Consider the following 18,738-nt stretch of genomic DNA (forward strand, 5'->3'; position numbering starts at 1 on the left):
AGAGGACCTTGGAGGACCAAGAAAACTGGACAGACCACCAAGAAGCCACCTAGACCCAAACCAATGTGCTTTTGTCAGAAAGGGCACACTGGGAGAGTGGATGTCCTGAGCACTCTCCTGGGTGATGCCGAGGGGCAACCCCGACCAGCCTCAGTTTTTTATGAATAAGTTGGATGAGAGAGCCCACATACCAACAGACGGGGCCTGGGTGCCTGCCTGGCTATGGATCCCACCTGATCCATTCTCATTACCCTGGTGGAGCCTTGGGACCCCCTTGGTGTAACAGGTAAAACTGAATTTCTGTAGACATTAGAGCTGTATGCTCTGCTCTGACTTGGCCAGCTGGTCCCCTCTCCATCTGTGCCCTGTACTGTGACATGAGTTGGTGGACAGACAAAGGGAGGATGACTTACATCTCTCCTTGGCTTCCCAGGTGCCATTGTGATCAAGAATCTGCCTGCAATGCAGGAGAAACAGGAGACTTGGGTTCAGCCCCTGGGTTGGAAAGATTCCCTGGATAAGGAAAAGGCAACCCACTCCAGTATTCTTACTTGGAAAATTCCATGGACAGAGGAGCCTGGTGGGCTACAGTCCATGGGGTTGAAAAGAGTCAGCTACAACTGAGTGACTGAGCACATCTGGGCCACAGATTGTAGTCTATTGCCTGAGTATGTTCCCTGTCTACCAGAGTTCTCTCTTACCTTCTGTAAGTGTGCACCTCAAGCTACAGATTGAAGGGAAGTTTAGATTTAGCTGTCAGGGCATTGAGGGTACCTATGGACCTCATAGTCTATTCTCTTGATGCTATATTCCCACAGGCTTCTGGGTGAACTTCCTGAGCACAATCCCTTTAGTGCATTCTTTTTCCCCTGGTGGAGACACTCCAAAAGTTACTCTTATGATCACTGCTTCCACACAATCAAAGTCATGTGTATATGTATATATATCTTACATGTAAATATAAATATATTATAAACACACACACGCACTGTAAGGTATAGTTCGAGACAAGGCAAGGAAGAAAGGAAGACGACCTCAACGGAGACAGGTTACTTTATTCAGACAAGCGGAGGCGACAGTTGGTCTAACGACCAGGTTGAGCGCTTGCGGGATCAGGGAGGCTTCATATTTAAGGGGAGGTTTTGCAAAAGCAATAGGGGAAGATTTAGTCAAAGGGATGAACAGGGGTGAGGGGTCCCGGGCCGAGGGTGGAGGGTCCTGGGCTGACGCAATCTGCCTGGAGCCTAAAGATGGGACTTGAAGTTCAGTTTTGTCATCCCCGAAGTCAGGTGGTTCAGCAAGGGCCCTTGAGGTCATTATCTTCTTTTCCCAGGCCCAAGGGCTTTGAGGTCTTTACATTTTTTTCTAGGCCCGAGGACTCCTTCATGCACACACACACACACACACACACACATATAAAATCCCAGTGTTATACTGAAATCTACCATTTGGATGGTTAGATGGTTAGACTTTTTTCAAATTCTCCCTTATGTGTGGAAATATGAAATATGCCCAACTTCACACTTTCCAGATTTTATCGTGACCACAGAGAGAGGGGCCTGGGCAGATTTCCTTACTCTTTAGTCTTCTCAGTACATACCGAACTCTGTCTATTGACAGATTCACAGGTAGATGAGAATCCTCCCAGACACCTTGGTGTATGGTGTTATAACTTGCAACATCCTCAGATGTTCTTTTCTTTGTGAATGGATATCCAAATCATTTCTTAAAAGGGGGGATAAGAGGAGGAATGCATTACAACCCCATGATACTGACTCACTGGAACCTCTAATTCTTTTTTTTTAATAACTTATATTAGCTTAATAACTGTTCTTACCTCTTTGAGCAGATAAATTGTAGTTCAATTTTGATTTATTTTTAGTTTTTTGCTCACTGTGTAGTCTGTCATCTTTAAAAAAGTATTATTTTTTGTTTTGAATTCTGTTATTTGTTTTAAATGCTTTTCTCCAAAGGCTAGTGATCCCTGACACACTTGCTGGGAAAGTCTCTGGGTCAATTATTATTGGTAGAGTTCACTGAACTATAATCTCACTCTACATTGATCTGGGGTGCCAAACGTCAGTATTTCTAGATATTTTCTTTGAAATGATCTGCCTCTTCTGAAAGGAATCTTTCTGGGAGCTACTAGCATTTTCAGAACTAAAGCAGGAAAAGCAAACTGGGACGTCAGAAAATCGTGTATGGAATTTTAACTTACATACCCATGCATCAGTATTTTTCCTTTCCAAAACAGAGCTCCTTTTGTTCAACATCTACATAAATGAAGTGCTAATGTTACGTCAGGTAGGGTAATTTTGATTGTGGTAAAAATAAACATCATATAAAACTTACCATTTTAATTACTCTTATGAGTACAATTTGGGGACATTAATGAATTTCTGTTGCTGTGTGACCATCTCCACTGTCCCTCCACAGAACTATCACCCCTATCTTCATCTCTGTTACCAAGAAAGAGTTACTCCCACTCCCTTGTGGTGCTTTCTAGGTGACACTAGTGGTAAAGAGCCCACCTGCCAATTCAGGAGATGTAAGAGACATGGGTTCAATCTCGGGGTCAGGAAGATCCCCTGGAAAAGGGTATGGCAATCTACTCCAGTATTCTTGCCTGGAGAATTCCGTGGACAGAGGAGCCTGGAGAGCTACAGTCTATGGGGTCTCACAGAGTTGGACACAATTGAAGCAACTGAGCACTTAGCACACACTCTTGTAAACACCATTCCACTTTCTGTGTCTATGATTTGACTATTCAACGAGATAAATTAATTTCTCTTCTTAGAGAGAATAATACTGCATTGTATATATGTATCTCATTTTGTTTATCCATTTATCTTTCAATGGACATTAGGGTTGCTTCCATTTTTCGGCTATTGTAAGTAATGCTGGTAACACATTATCTATTCAAGTCACTGCCTTCAATTTGGGGATCATACACCTCATGAGAATTGCTCAGTGATGTTTAATTTTTAGAGGAACTGCCAGATATATTTCCACAGCTGCTATATCATTTTTCATTCCCACAAGAACACACAAAGGTTCCAATTTTTACATCCTCACCTACACTTTCTAATTAAATGTGTCTGAGTATGACATCAGGAGGGATCAACATGCACGATGCACATATGCACAATGACAGTAAATATTTTTGTTTATCACATATTGAAATGTGGTACAAATGAAAAAATGCTTTATCCCCAGATGCAAAGCAGTGTGTCCAGTGCCCAGACCAAGAGTATCCAGTGAGAGAAATCACTGCCTCCCTAAAATTGTGACCTTCTTTGGCCTTCAAGGATTCCTTAGGGATGTCACTGGCCTGCATGGCTCTGTGATTCTGGGTCATTACAGCTGTGGTTTTGTGGGTTTTTGTGAAACACTGAGACACCCCCATAGTCAAGGCCAACAACTGGGGTCTCAACTATGTCCTGCTCATCTCCCTCCTCCTGTGCTTCCTCTGCTGCTTACTCTCCATTGCCCATCCCAACAAAACCACCTGCATCCTCCGACAAATTACATCTGGAGCAACTTCACTCAAACTACACTCAGTCATCAAGACTTAGATAGGTATTCTATCACAGATCATTTACTTTCCTCAAAGCTTTTAGTATCTAACTATTTATACATTAAACACATCCTTATTGCCTCAACCACTCCACTATCTCACAATATTTTTCATAACTAAATGCTATTTAGAATATCTTTTACTGCACCTTCTGTATTTTGTTTCAATTGTCAATTAGTGTAAAAATTCACATTTGGATAAAATATTCAATTAATACATGATTTTCCCATATGTTACTGCAACTCTTTTAGAGTTTCAAAATTCTAAATTAATGCAATATACTCATTTAAAATGAAACAAAAATCAAAGACTTATTTTTGAGTGAAAATTTAGCCAATTTTTAATACTTACAATGTGTTTTCCTCATCCTTTTAAATCAGAGTTTTCCCATTTACTTGAAATGATAATTTTATCAAGTACTAAGGAACTCAATTTCTTATATAAAAATTACCTATATGTGCATTAAGATATGATAAATAAAGGAAAGTTTGATGGATTTTATCTGAAACTTACAAGCAAAACCAATTATTATTAAGAGAATAATAATGTATGAAATCATATTTAATACAGCATTAACAGAAAAAAATCTCACTTGAATAGATACCTCTTCTTTGAGTGTAAGTACTAGAGGAAAGAAATGTAAATTCAAATCAGTAAGTAAAGCCTCAGCTTCAATTATACTATTGATTTAATATAAAAATGAAGACCAATCAAAGAAAATATGAATTGAGGTTCCTATTGAGAGAGTCAATGCCTAGGCAGTTGATAAGAAGTCCTGAGGTCCCCAAAGAGAGAGGGGTCTGGAATTATCAAGGAGAAGGAAAGGACAAATGCTTTTTTTCCTCTACATTCCTTAGTCTTAGATAAAAGATAAAGATAAAATGTTTTTATCTTTAAGCCTGGAACTGATGATTACACAACAAACAACTCAGCTTAAACTCTGTACTAAGGATTATATAACAACAATGTATCCTGCTTGAGGACAGTTTCTCCTTCCTGAAAACCTTCTGGCTAATCCTGTTATCTTAAAATGTAAATTATGGGAGTGGGTCTAGTAAGATTTTTACAACCTCCAGACATTCTTTTGATTCACTGTAATAACTAATTAAAAAGTATATAACTCCCTTGCTAACACTGGCGAGGGGGCATGCTCCATCCCCATTCTAATGTCTGTGTCAGAAGCTTTCTCTATCTCTTTTATACTTTAATAAAACTTTATTACACAAAGCTCTGAGCGATCAAGCCTCGTCTCTGGCCCCAGATTGAATTCCTCTCCTCTGGAGGCCAAGAATCCAGCCTTTCATGGTTCAGCAACAACCTTTCACTATGAAACATGAATATGATGATGGACATTGCAAGGAGATGCTGATGGAAGGTCAGATACATCATAAGATGAATTTCTCAAGGTCTGCACCACTTTCCTTTTCTTCAGTATGAATTGCCTTTCTTAGTGTGTTTTCTAGGGTCTTTCTTGGATCCTCTTCCTCTCTTCCTCCCTGGCAATCCCATCTGTCCTCAAGGCTAGTGGCAGTCTCTCCTCTGCTTTCTTCTGTTTCTTGTCATCTCCAGAATTTTCCTGATTCCTAAAGAGAGGCTGCAAGAGAACCAGGTCTGTTTCTGGGCTCATTTATGATAGATATGGACATTCTTGAGCTTTTTTTAGGACTACTATGCAGACCCCCATCCACCCTTACACTGGCCAAAGGATTTATCAGAACTACTTGGTGCAACTGTTGTTAAGGCATTTGTAAAATACAAAGGACATACAAGTTCTCCTTCACTGCTGCAACCTGTAGTCCTTGCAGTCTCTTGATCTCCAAGGTGGTCTCCTGTTGGCTGTTCCTGAACTCACTGTCAGCCTGGGAAATTATTCTTGTCACTGACCTCTGGAACACGCAGTTCCAGATACAATGCAGATACAAGCCTTACAGGGTACCTAGAGCTGAAGCCAGTTTCCTGCTTGACCTATTTCATAGCCTCATTGTTTCCTCTGTGAAGTCGAGGCGTATTTCTTGAGCTTTCTTTTTAAAATTAAAATATGTAGTTTGAGTAAAATGAGGGACAAACACTGATATCCATGGTGAATGTCTCAGCCTATTATTTGGATATTCTATCATTTTTCTGTCCTGGAAAAATGTGCCATCACGATCAGCTACAGGGTTTCTAAAACTCATATTTCTGGACTTCAACCCACATAGGTCTTAGGTGGGAGTGGAGAATTTTCATTTCTAAGAGGTTCCTAGTTGATGTTGATAATGCTGGTACAGGTATCATACATTGAGAAAAGGATTTAGGGACAATACAAAGCTGGTGTGAGACAAGGAGAGAAATCTGAAAATTATTATCCAAACCCAGACCAATTTACAAATTGGTAAATTTTTAAATCTTTACTTCTTGGTATATTGGAAATCCATCCACTAACCGTAACTTATGCAAGATGTCATCTTTTGAATGACCTCTAATAGATTAGCAATGACAGTTTAAGATTCCTAATCCTTTCTCCATTAATTCAGGTATGAGATTCTAGTCACAATGATCCATTTAAAACATAAATCTGGTCCGCTCACCAGAACTATTCATATATATATATATCTGAAAATTTATTGTAAGAATTGACTCAGTGGCTTGATAGATGGAAAAGTCCCAGAAACTACCATCTCCAAACTGGAAAGCCAGAAAAGTCAGGAGTATAGTTGATTCCAATTCCAAATGCTTGAGAACCAGGAGTTCTGAAGTTCAGAGGCAGGAAAATATGGGCCTATCAGTGAGGGAGAATGGATTAATCCTTCCTTCAGTTTTTTCCATTTGGGCCCTGACCAAATAGCAAAACACCCACTCACATTCATAAAATGGATTTATTTACTTAGTCTATGGAATCAAGTGCTAGTCTTTTCCAGAAACACCCTCAAGAACACACCTGAAACTGTGTACCTCATATTGGAACTCGAACCCATGGTCTTTTAATTAGAATCACTCACCTGGTGTCTATACTTACTGAGGCTCAGATTCTTCATGTCTTAGTGCAGAAGGAATCAGGAAGAGGAACTCAGCAAGAGGCAAAGTGATAGGCAATAAATAGATTTATTAATATTGGATGCTTATATGCAATGCAAGGAAGCAGGCAAGGGAGCTCTGCCCCAAGGATTAAGTGGGCCACAATTTTATAATCAAAGGAAAGTGGGGGAGGAGGAAAAAACACTCTTCTCTGAGTAGACCTCAGACTTACATTACTAGCTCCTCCTTCATGTAGGGCAGGAGAGTGTCAGACCCTATGAGGTCAAAATAGGATTATCATAGAGCTTATTCAAATCAGTAGAGAAGTGGTGAAATTTTTCTTTCACTGTATGGCCTTATTGTAAAACTGTTCCTTTTTAAAAATCAAAGTTTTTTATTCTGTCTGTCTTAGAAATGAAACTAAGAATTTTGGTAATTAAGAAGATATTGATTCTACACTTTTTACCTGGATTACTAAAGAGTAAGGCAGAGCAAATATTTCAACAGAAACTGTGAGTGAAAAATAATAAACAACACAGACTTAAATGGAAGAGAGATATGATTAACAGGGGAGCAGAGAGAAGGTATGGAGGAATTGATATTGAAACAGAGCGAGACCTTATGGTCTTTCGCCATCCCCCCAATGTCCTCAGCTTGCCTTTTGTCTGTGGAAAAATTTTAGTCAAAAATAAGTTTAAGCAGAGAAATGAGAAAATGCAGGAATAAAAAAAAAGAGTCCAACAAGAATAAGCAATTTAGTTTAGTCATTATGCAAAGTTAAAGTCTTTTAACTCCTCCTCAAGAGCTATAAATAAATTCTGAACACACCCTCTGAGCTAAATACTGAAACTTTCACCATGTGAAACAAGTTAACTACTTGATGGCCAGACAATAGCCAAGACTAATCTGACATAATTCTGGGAATTTGCCTCAAGGAAATGGGAACAAACCAACCCTGAAAATAAAGACTCACGCTACTTAAAACCATCACTTCATGACAGATAGATGGGGAAACAGTGGAAACAGTGGCTGACTTTATTTTTCTGGGCTCCAAAATCACTGCTGGTGGTGATTGCAGCCATGAAATTAAAAGACGCTTACTCCTTGGAAGGAAAGTTATGACCAACCTAGACAGCATATTAAAAAGCAGAGACATTACTTTGCCAACAAAGGTCCGTCTAGTCAAGGCTATGGTTTTTCCAGTAGTCACGTATAGATGTGAGAATTGGACCATAAAGAAAACTGAGTGCTGAAAATTGATGCTTTTGAACTGTGGTGTTGGAGAAGACTCTTGAGAGTCCCTTGGACTGCAAGGAGATCCAACCAGTCCATCCTAAAGGAGATCAGTCCTGGGTGTTCACTGGAAGGACTGATGCTGAAGCTGAAACTGCAATACTTTGGCCACCTGATGTGAAGAGCTGACTCATCTGAAAAGACCCTGATGCTGAGAAAGATTGAGGGCAGGAGGAGAAGGGGACGAAGGAGGATGAGATGGTTGGATGGCATCACCGACTCGATGGACATGGATTTGAGTAGACTCCTGGAGTTGGTGATGGACAGGGAGGCCTGGCGTGCTGCGGTTCATGGGGTCGCAAAGAGTCGGACACAACTGAACGACTGAACTGAACTGCTTAAAACAATCAAGATGACACTGGTCACACTACTGCATGACCAATTTCAAGATGACTGTCAGAGCTGACTGTGCTGTTTCTGCATGTAGCCCTCTCCCTCTGTCAATAAAAGCTAGTACTCCCTGATTGTGAGGGTGGAAGTTGGCCTTTGGATAGGAGTCCTCCCTCCCCCGCCCCCCTTTCTGGCATCCAAAATGAAGCAAATTTTCCTTTCTACCAACCTTGCCTCTTTAGTGGCTTTTGAGTGATAAATAGCTAGACCCCACTTTCAGTCACAATATTACAAGTGAAAATACACAAGCACATTTCATATTGGTGAAAGACATTCACCTACATTTGCAGTAACTCAACATTAGCTAACACAAGCATATGCAGAAGAAACAATGAAAAGCTATCCTATGGTCTAAAAGCCAAAGTTAACCTAACAAATTTGTAGAGAATACAGAAGGTAATCATGTAAGAAAAAGCTTAATTTTTGACACTGATATTGAAACAAAATAAGATAGATACTAACAGAACACTATTTTTAAAGTATGATAATTATCATATCAAAACAGAATTCTATATCAAGCATCAATGTTGCCCCAAGTAAATATGTCTTTAAAAACTTAAAGTGAAATATTTCATTGTTAACAGCTTTGAATTAGACAAAATACTAGAGTGAGATATTAAGCTCCAAGGAAAATAATCCCAGATTGAAAATTAGGAATGCAGGATGGAATGAGGAGGAAAGGAAGCAACGATTAGGAAATAAATATAATTTAATTTTGTTTTATAAAGAACTAGTTACATCTCTGGTAAAGAGTCAGATGTGACTTACTGACCAAACAGCAGTGGCAGATAACATCCGATGGAAATTAAAATATAGATAAAATTAAAATGCATTGCAGAAATAATAAAACACTCAGGAAAGTGTAATGGAATTGAAAGTGTTCTAAGGTTTTAGACTTTGGGAAAGGTAGTGAAAGTGATTATCTGTGTTAGACTATTAAGTGAAAGATTCATAATTTAATCACCAATGTAATTACACCCAGATTTGTATATGATTAGGATTAACAAATTGATTAGGGAATCCTGGAATAATAAAAGTGAAGTAAAAAGAGTAAAGAGACTGTTTAGGTCAAAGGGTAAGGAAAAAGCAATACGGTGATCATTTCAAATATCAGTAATTAGGTGAAATGTAAATGCACAAAACATTAATTTTGTTGTAGTGGCTGTGTGATATAGATATAGTCTTGTCAATAAGTTTTTTGACATTTTTTATTGAAAAACTTTAAACAGTTTCTATTTTTTCCTATGAAACCATAACTTATCTGAAAATCCTATATCAAGAAACTTCCATTCTTATTTTTGCAGAATGTATTCCATACTGGGAGAAAAAGGAAACATAAAATATTGACTAAAATGTTGACATAAACTCTAAGTAACACTCCCCATCTACAAACATTACATTTTTTCATCTAGGACATTATGCAAATATCAGTAGCCCTATATTTTTTTCTTTTAGAATCTCTTCAATCTCATTAATCTAAAATAGGGTGTGCCTCTGGGTTATTGACCGATTGGATTATCCACGCTGTTAGTCTATAAAAGGGTAATCAGAGGCAGAAGTCACTACTATCTCCAGCAAGCTACTGGTTGCCTTCATCTCAGGTGTGGGTCACAGGACAGCTCTTGGAACTGAGAGAACTAGCATTCACAAATCAGACTGTTCTGGTAAGTGTGGCATTTTTATTGATGGCAAGAATGTCCTTTTGTATCCTTTTTTATTTGGTAAAATCTCTTCTTAAGTTAGCAGATTTTACTCTTAAAACAAGAAGTTATCTTTTTAAAGTTATTTCCTTGGTGTTAGTATTAAGAAGGCAGAGAAGACAATGGCAACCCACTCCAGTACTCTTGCTTGGAAAATCCCATGGACGGAGGAGCCTGGTAGGCTGTAGTCCATGGCGTGGCGGAGTCGGACAAGACTGAACAAATTCACTTTCACTTTTCACTTTCATGCATTAGAGAAGGAAATGGCAACCCACTCCAGTGTTCTTGCCTGGAGAACCCCAGCGATGGAGGAGCCTGGTAGGCTGCCGTCTGTGGGGTTGCACAGAGTCGGACACGACTGAAGCAACTTAGCAGCAGCAGCAGTGGCAGTATTAAGAAATAGTTTTATATACCTTTGTATATGAAACTTTCTTGGGATAATAGTCCAAATTTTAGTTTTTTAATTTTTATTTGTTTATGATTCATGGTTTTACATACCTTTGTATATGAAGCTTTCTTGGGAATAACAGTCCAGATTTTAGATTTTAATTTTTATTTATGACTGTGCTGTCTTCATTACTTTCAGACTTTCTCTAGTTGCGGTGCGTTTGCTTTTCTTGTTGCAGAGCATGGGGTCTAGGGTATGTGGGATTCAGTAGTTATAGCTCAAGGGTTCTAGAGTGTGGGCTCAGTTGCTCCACGGCATGAGGAATCTTCCCAGGCTATGGATCGAACCTGTGTCCCCTGCATTGGCAGGAGTATTCATAACCCCTGGACCACCAGGCAAGTCCCAACATTTTAGTTTTTAAAATCAGCGTCCCTGGGAAGCAAAGTAGTGTTTAGCCCTGTGTTGCAGAAATTGTTCTCTCTGAAAAATTCCTTAGTTACAATGTGTTTTTTTCCCATTTTTCCTTTCTTCCCTTTATTTTTTGGTATCTTAGTTCACCAACCAGGGATTGAATCCAGACCACAGAAGTAAAAGTGATGAGTCCTAACCACTGGATCCCCAGGGAACTCTACCCCCATCTTTTTTTTTCTTTGCTCAGATATCAGGAGTCAGACTTCCCATAATCTCATCATTGTCTGAAATTGTAGTTAATTACCCCTCCCTTTCGCCTTTCTTACTGCTCCTGCTCTATGTCTCCTTCTATCTCTGCATTGGCCTTACTGTTGTCAGAATCCTTATTCATACCTAACACTAGAGTAGACATTCTTTAGTCTATTAACACTTTTATCTCATCAGGGTTAAAATAAATTGGGGCAGTAACTTTGTTACGTGGAATTATGAATCCTGGGTTTTAGTCCACAACTTGGCATATATTAGGTGCTCTGCAAATGAGAGGATCAAGTAACTTTCCCTCCAGACTCAAACATCTTGAGTGTTTTAAGAGGTAGTGTTAATAATGATGGCAGAACAGCAGGAATGGAATTTGATTTTTTTTCTCCCCTTAAAAATACCAATGTGGACAGAAATTTAAAAGAAAGGTGTACTGATTAGCTTTACATCTTAAACAGATTATTGTGGCTAAAGTCTTAAAATGGATTACACAGAGAAAAGTGATTTGAAAAGAAATGATTGCAGTCCACCACAAGAGAGTATCAGTGCTTAACTATAGTGAATTTATTTGAAAAATGTAGAAAAAAAATTTGGGGTGTGGATAATTTTCTTTCAAAATTCTGAGCATTTCCTAAGAACTAAAATATTGATGTTGTTATATGTCAATGTTAAACATTAAAGTCTAGATCAATCTTGTCTTCATTGGATATCCAATTTAGTGAGAAAAACAATATGAAATAAAAGATAGTAATATAGGTACAATCTAAAACTGGAAAAAAAATAATAGAAAATGTAATATTAATTTGGATTCCTGAATTAGGAAATGTAACTCATGTAAATGATATTTTGCAGGAAAATTGAAAGGTGCTCAAGAATTTCAAAGGGTGGTACCAGGTCCTTGTGAAGGTGCTCCTAGAAGGTGTTGTTCCTGGAGCAGTGGAGGTTCTCCCCTCAGATCCGGGGTGAGTTACGTTCTACTTTCTTGTTACCTCAGCATTGTGAACAGTCAAGTTGCTGAGCTTTCCCAGAGATCTCCCTCATCTCCCTCACCTTCCCTCACCAGGAAAATGGCTGAAGTGATGGAATCCAAGATCGAGCAAAGATTCCAAACCGTTAATTCTTGCAGGAAAAAGAAGGAACAAGAACAATTCCGTAAGCTCTTTATTGGTGGCTTGAGCTCTGAAACCACAGAAGAAAGTCTGAGGAACTATTACAAGCAGTGGGGAAAGCTTATAAGTTGTGAGATCATAAGGGACCCTGCAAGCAAAAGATCAAGAGGGTTTGGTTTTGTCACCTTTTCATCCATGGCTGAAGTGGATGCTGCCATGGCTGCCAGACCTCATTCTATTGATGGGAAAACAATTGCCCCAAAACGTGCTGTCCCAAGAGAGGACTCTGGACAGCGAGGGGTTTTCCTAACTGTGAACAAGCTGTTTGTTGGTGGAATTGAAGATACTGAGGAACATCATCTTAGAGATTACTTTGAGAAATATGGAAAAATCGATGCCATTGAGATAATTACTGATAGAGAGTCTGGAAGAAAAAGAGGTTTTGGATTTGTGACTTTTGATGATCATGATCCCGTGGATAAGATTGTGTTGCAGAAAAACCATACCATCAACGGCCATCACGCAGAAGTAAGAAAGGCCTTTTCTCGACCTAAAATGCAACAAGTCCAGAGTTCTAGAAGTGGAAGGGGAGGCAAATCTGGTTTTGGAGATTCTCCTGGTGATGATGGAAATGTTGGACCAGGGTCAGGACGAGGAAGTAGCTTTGGAGGACAATCTGATGGATTAAGAAGTGGTCGGTGGACTTGGTCATGGTTATAATAGGTGTAGAGGATGAACAGGAAGTGGCAGTTTGGGAGTTAGTCTTGGTTATGGAGGAGGAAAAGGAGTTTATGGTGGTGGAGGACTTGGATATGGATAGACAAGAGGATCTTTAGCTTCCTATTTTACATGGACTTGACTGTAAGAGGAGAGGATAAGAGCCCAGAGGTAACAGGGCAGCTTTAGGTTATCCAAATAATTAATGACTTTAAGGAAACTCTTTTCTCAGTCATGCTATGACTGGCAGTGATGTAGCAGAAGACACCAGAACAGATGCAGAGAGTCATTTGTGAATGGATTGGTTTACTTAAGAACATCACCTTACTATGGAGGAAAGAATGAAAAAAATTGCTTTTGAGACAGTTTCCTGACTTTCTGTTTCTTTCAAGAAGATAGGAGCATCCTTTCTTTGATAACATTAATTTTTCAAGTGTCCAGTGACATGTGAACCTGTTTTCAAGATTTTTCTCACAAAGTTTTGAAAAACTGTTTTCTAGGATCATGGTACAATGAGACATTTAAAAAAACTGAAGTGTCTTGTAGTATTAAGAAGTTGTTGTACATTTATGATTTAATAAAGACTTCTAAAGGAAAAACAGCTATTCTCTTTCAGTGATGTTTTTGCATTTTTATTCTTTATCTTTTAAATAAATATTTCTTCATTTTATGAGATCATTGACATATAGCACCGTATGTTTAAAAATGCAGCACAATGATATGACTTATATGTATTATAAACTGATTACTACAGAACTTTATAGCATTTATCTCATACTGTAACTTTTTTCTTATGATAATCCTTAACTTTCAGTGTTAAGTATGGTCCTCATGTACATTACTTCTTTTGTGTTTATCTTAAAACTGAACGTTAGTATTTTTTTTAATTGAAGTATGATTGCTTTACAGAAATCAACAGAATTTTCTGTCAAACATCAACATGAATCAGCCATAGGTATACATATGTTCCCTGCCACTTGAACCTCCCTCCCATCTCCCCCTACATCCCACTCCTCTAGGTTGATACAGAGCCCCTGTTTGAGTTCCCTCAGTCATACAGAAAACTACCATTGGCTATCTAATTTACATATGGTACTGTATGTTTCCATGTTACTCTCTCCACACATCCCACCCTCTCCTCCCCCCACCCGTGTCCATAAGTCTGTTCCTATGTCTGTTTCTTCACTGTTGCCCTGCAAATAAATTCATTAGTACCATCTTTCTAGATTGACTATATATGCATTAATATACGATATTTATCTTTCTCTTTCTGTATTACTTTACTCTCTATAAGAGGCTCTAGATTCATCCATCTCATTAGAGATGACTCAAATGAAATGCATTCTTTTTTATGGCTGAGGAATACTCCATTGAGTATATATGTACCACAGTTTCTTTATCCCTTCATCTTCACGGACGTCTAGGCTGCTTCCATGTTCTAGCTATTGTAAATAGTGCTGCAGTGAACATGTGTCTTTTTCAATCTTGGCTTCCTCAGGTTATACGCCTAGTAGTGGTATTTCTGGGTCATATGGTGGCTTTATTCCTAGTGGAATCTCCATACTATCATCCATAGTGGCTGTATCAATTTACATTTCCACCATATGTCTTTTTCAATTTTGGTTTTCTCAGGTTATATGCCTAGTAGTGGGATTGCTGGGTCATATGGTGGTTTTGGTCCTAGTTATTTAAGGAATTTCCATACTATCTTCCATAGTGGCTGTATCAATTTACATTTCCACCAACAGTGAAAGAGGGTTCCTTTTTCTGAACACCCTCTCCATCATTTATTATTTGTAGACTTTTTAATGATGGCCACTCTGACAGATGTGAGGTGATCTCATTGCAGTTTTGATTAGCATTTCTTTAATAATGAGCAATGTTGAGCATATTTTCATGTTTGTTAGCCAACTGTATGAAGTCTTTGGAGAAATGTCTGTTAAGTCTTTTTTCCACTTGTTGATTGGGTAGTCTGTTTTTCTGGTATGGAGTGGTATGAGCTGGTTGTATATTTTGGAAATTCTATGTCAGTTGCTTCATTTACTATTATTTTCTCCCATCATGAGGGTTGTCTTTTCACCTTGCTTATAGTTTCCTTTGCTGTCCAAAAGCTTTTAAGTTTAATTAGGTCCCACTTGTTTATTTTTTGTTTTTATTTCCATTACTTGAGGTGGGTCATAGAGTCTTGCTTTGATTTATGAGTGTTCTGCCTATGTTTTCCCCTAAGGTTTTTTTTTTTTTTAATAAATTTATTTATTTTAGTTGGGGGCTAATTACTTTACAATATTGTAGTGGTTTTTGCCATACATTGACATGAATCAGCCATGGGTTTACATGTGTTCCCCATCTTGAACCCCCCTCCCACCTCCCTCCCCATCCCATCCCTCTGGGTCATCCCATTGCCCCAGCCCCGAGCATTTGTCTCATGCATTGAACCTGGAATGGTGTTCTGTTTCACAGATGATAATATACATGTTTCAGTGCTATTGTCCCAGAACATCCCACCCTCACCTTCTCCCTCAGAGTCCATAAGACTGTTCTATGCATCTGTGTCTCTTATTCTGTCTCGCATATAGGGTTATCGTTATCTTTCAAATTCCATATATATGCATTAGTATACTGCATTGTTTTATAGTTTCTGGTCTTAAATTTAGGTCTTTAATCCATTTTGAGTTTATCTTTGTGTATGGTATTAGGAAGTGTTCTAATTTCACTCTTTTACATGTAGTTGTACAGTTTTCCCAGCACCACATATTGAAGGGGCTATCTTTGCCCCATTGTATATTCATGCCTCCTTTGTCAAAAATAAGATACCCATAGGTGTGTGGGTTATTTCTGGGCTCTCTTTTTCCATTGATCTATATTTCTATTTTTCTGCCAGTACCATATTGTTTCATTGTTAGTGCATAGGAATGCAAATGATTTCTGTATATTGATTTTGTATCCCACCAATTTGCTAAATTCACTGATTAGCTGTAGTAATTTTCTGATAGTATCCTTAGGGTTTTCTATATATAGTATCATGTCATGTGCAAACAGTGAGAGCTTTAATTAATCTTTTCCAATCTGGATTCCTTTTATTTCTTTTGCTTCTCTGATTCCCATAGCTAGGAATTCCAAAACTGTGTTAATAGTGGTGAGAGTGGACACACTTGTCTTGTTCCTGATCTTAGAACACTTTCAGTTTTTAACCATTGAGAATAATGATTGCTGCAGGCTTATCAATTCAGTTCAATTCAATTGCTCAGTCGAGTCCGACTCTTTGTGACCCCATGGATTGCAGCACACCAGGTCTCCCTGTCCATCACCAACTCCCGGAGCTTACTCAAACTCATGTCCATCCAGCCAGTGATGCCATCCAACCATCTCATCCTCTGTCGTCCCCTTCTCCTCCCACCTTCAATCTTTCCCAGCATCAGGGTCTTTTCCAGTGAGTTATTTCTTCACATCAGGTCGGCAAAATATTGGAGTCTCAGCTTCAACATCAGTCCTTCCAATGAGTATTCAGGGCTGATTTCCTTTAGGATTGACTGGTTTTATCTCCCTGCAGTCGAAAGGACTCTCAAGAGTCTTCTCCAACATCACAGTTCAAAAGCATCAATTCTTTGGTGCTCAGCTTTCTTTATAGTCCAACTCACATCCATACGTGACACTACTGGAACAACCATAGCTCTGACTAGATGGACCTTTGTTGACAAAGTAATGTCTCTGCTTTTGAATATACTGTCTAGGTTGGTCATAACTTTCCTCCCAAGGAGTAAGTGTCTTTTAATTTCATGGCTGCAATCACCATCTGCAGTGATTTTGGAGCCCCCCAAAATAGTCAGCCACTGTTTCCACTGTTTCCCATCTATTTGCCGTGAAGTAATAGGACCAGATGCCATAATCTTAGTTTTCTGAATGTTGAGTTTTAAGCCAACTATTTCACTCTCCTCTTTCACTTTCATCAAGAGGCTCATTAGTTCTTCACTCATTAGGATTTCAGTTTTTACACAGATCAGGCAATGTGCTAGGTGCTAGGGGTTTGGCAGGAAAAAGATAAACTAGATTGTACCATTCCCTGACCTCGTGGAGGTCACAATCTAGAGGAAATGGGGATGAATAATAAATGTTCACATAGAGGGTAACCAGGGCTGCGATGTGTTAAGCACTGGGTATTGTGAGTACCAAAAGCGGTCCTTCACCTAGTGTGGGAGAGTTCTTGGGGGAGCAGGCATCTAAGTGAGGACCTGAAGGATGATCAGGAAACTACTCAGATACGGAGAGAAGAGGAGAAACATCCAGACAGAAGTGGCTGCATGTGCAGAGATTCCAGGATGAGAATGTATAACAGGGTGGAGAAACTAAGTGGTTCAACAAGGCTGGAAATGAAGTGTGCGATGATGACAAATGGAGAGATTCCAAGTGGACTGCATCCCCCAAAGATCAACCACTCCTTCCCTGGGCCAGTGAGGGTAAAAGGGCATATAGCAAGCAAAAATGGGGGCAAAATGTGTGGGGGCAAAAATATGTGGACCAAAATGTAATGAGGGTCTCTTGTTGGGGATATCTTGGAGAGGTGGGTATAGAAGGGTCATTTCTAATCGAAAGGTAAGGAGTCCCTTTATAATAGAGATGACATTTAAGTCTGAATAGAAGATGAATAAATGCTCACCTGGTACAGAGAGAATGGCGTCTATAAAGGAGCCCCACGTGGACAAAGAAATCTGGGGTTGTTTTTTCACTTCTCCTTAATGTGTGCCTTTTTTGTCTCCAGGTTTTAATGGACACGGTCTGAATGAGCCTCCTACAAGTAAATATCTTTGCATCTATCTTTCATTTCAGCCTCCATGGGTCTTTTACCAAGCTTTTCTTTTCACTCAGAAAGGGAGCTTTCCCCAAACTCAGACTGGTCTCCTGAGTGGAGCCAAGATGTCAGTGGGAGGAAAAACGCTGAGCCTTTGGTCTCTTTTTGCACCTGCAGCAATGGTACTGGCTTGTCAAATTTTATTTTCTGTATTTTTCTGAGTTAGAAGGGTATATTTCAGCAATAATTTCCCACAGAAATGAGTTGAAGTTCAATAATGAGCTTGTAATTCATGACTCCTACTAACAAAATTTCCTATGGGTGCCGCAGAAGTATCAAGGTAAAGATGTAAACACTGGTGACTATTCACTATTAATGGTGAAATTTGCATTTTTTTATTCAACACCTCCCTAATGTATTTTTCCATCCATTTTTCTATCCTACCAGTTATCTGTTTTCTCAAATATAAATCTCCCTTCCTCCATTCCGTCTTTTCTTCCTCCATTTCTTTCATACATCCAAATAACCATTCACTTGTTTGTCCTTCTTTTGTTCTGTACTTTCATTCATCTCTCAACTTTTCTTCTTGGTATTTATTCTTCTTTCCTCCTCTTTGACTCTCCTTATGTCCACTCTTCCTTCATCCGTCCAGGTATCCCATCTGTCTGTCCATATTTCTCTTTCTCCATCTATCTGTCCTCTTTGTTTAGTCTCTTTCTTTTTCACCCACTCACACTCTCTTGGATTCATTTCATTCATTGTGTGACTAGGAGGCTTGCTCTACTCACACAATCACTCTTATTCACACAATCACTCCATCCCTCACTCGTATTAGTGGTACACCTTTAAATGGTTGTCCTTGGACAAATTTCTGGAACTCCCTGGACAAATTTCTGAGCCTGCGGGGCTTTCTTCCATTCTATGGGGGACTTGGTTTTTCAGTTTGATGAAATGAAATTCATTTTTTTTTCTTTTGGAATCTGGTTCATTTAGTACCATATTTAAGAAGCCAAAAGATCATGAAAATTTACTCATATTTTTTTTCCAAGGGCTTTATATTTTTATCATTGAATTTAGGTCTTTATTTTCAGTTAATTTTTGTGTGAGTTGGGGGA

At 38.9% G+C, this 18,738-nt stretch overlaps 1 pseudogene; it reads left to right on the forward strand.

Moving 5' to 3' along the window:
• Positions 1-12,078: 12,078 nt before the first annotated feature.
• Positions 12,079-12,940, forward strand: LOC145510887 (heterogeneous nuclear ribonucleoproteins A2/B1 pseudogene; annotated as a pseudogene).
• The last annotated feature ends 5,798 nt before the right edge of the window (positions 12,941-18,738 follow it).

This window comes from Giraffa tippelskirchi, chromosome 6, assembly GCF_054371585.1.
Source record: "Giraffa tippelskirchi isolate mGirTip1 chromosome 6, T2T-mGirTip1v1.2.pri, whole genome shotgun sequence".
NCBI lineage: Eukaryota > Metazoa > Chordata > Mammalia > Artiodactyla > Giraffidae > Giraffa > Giraffa tippelskirchi.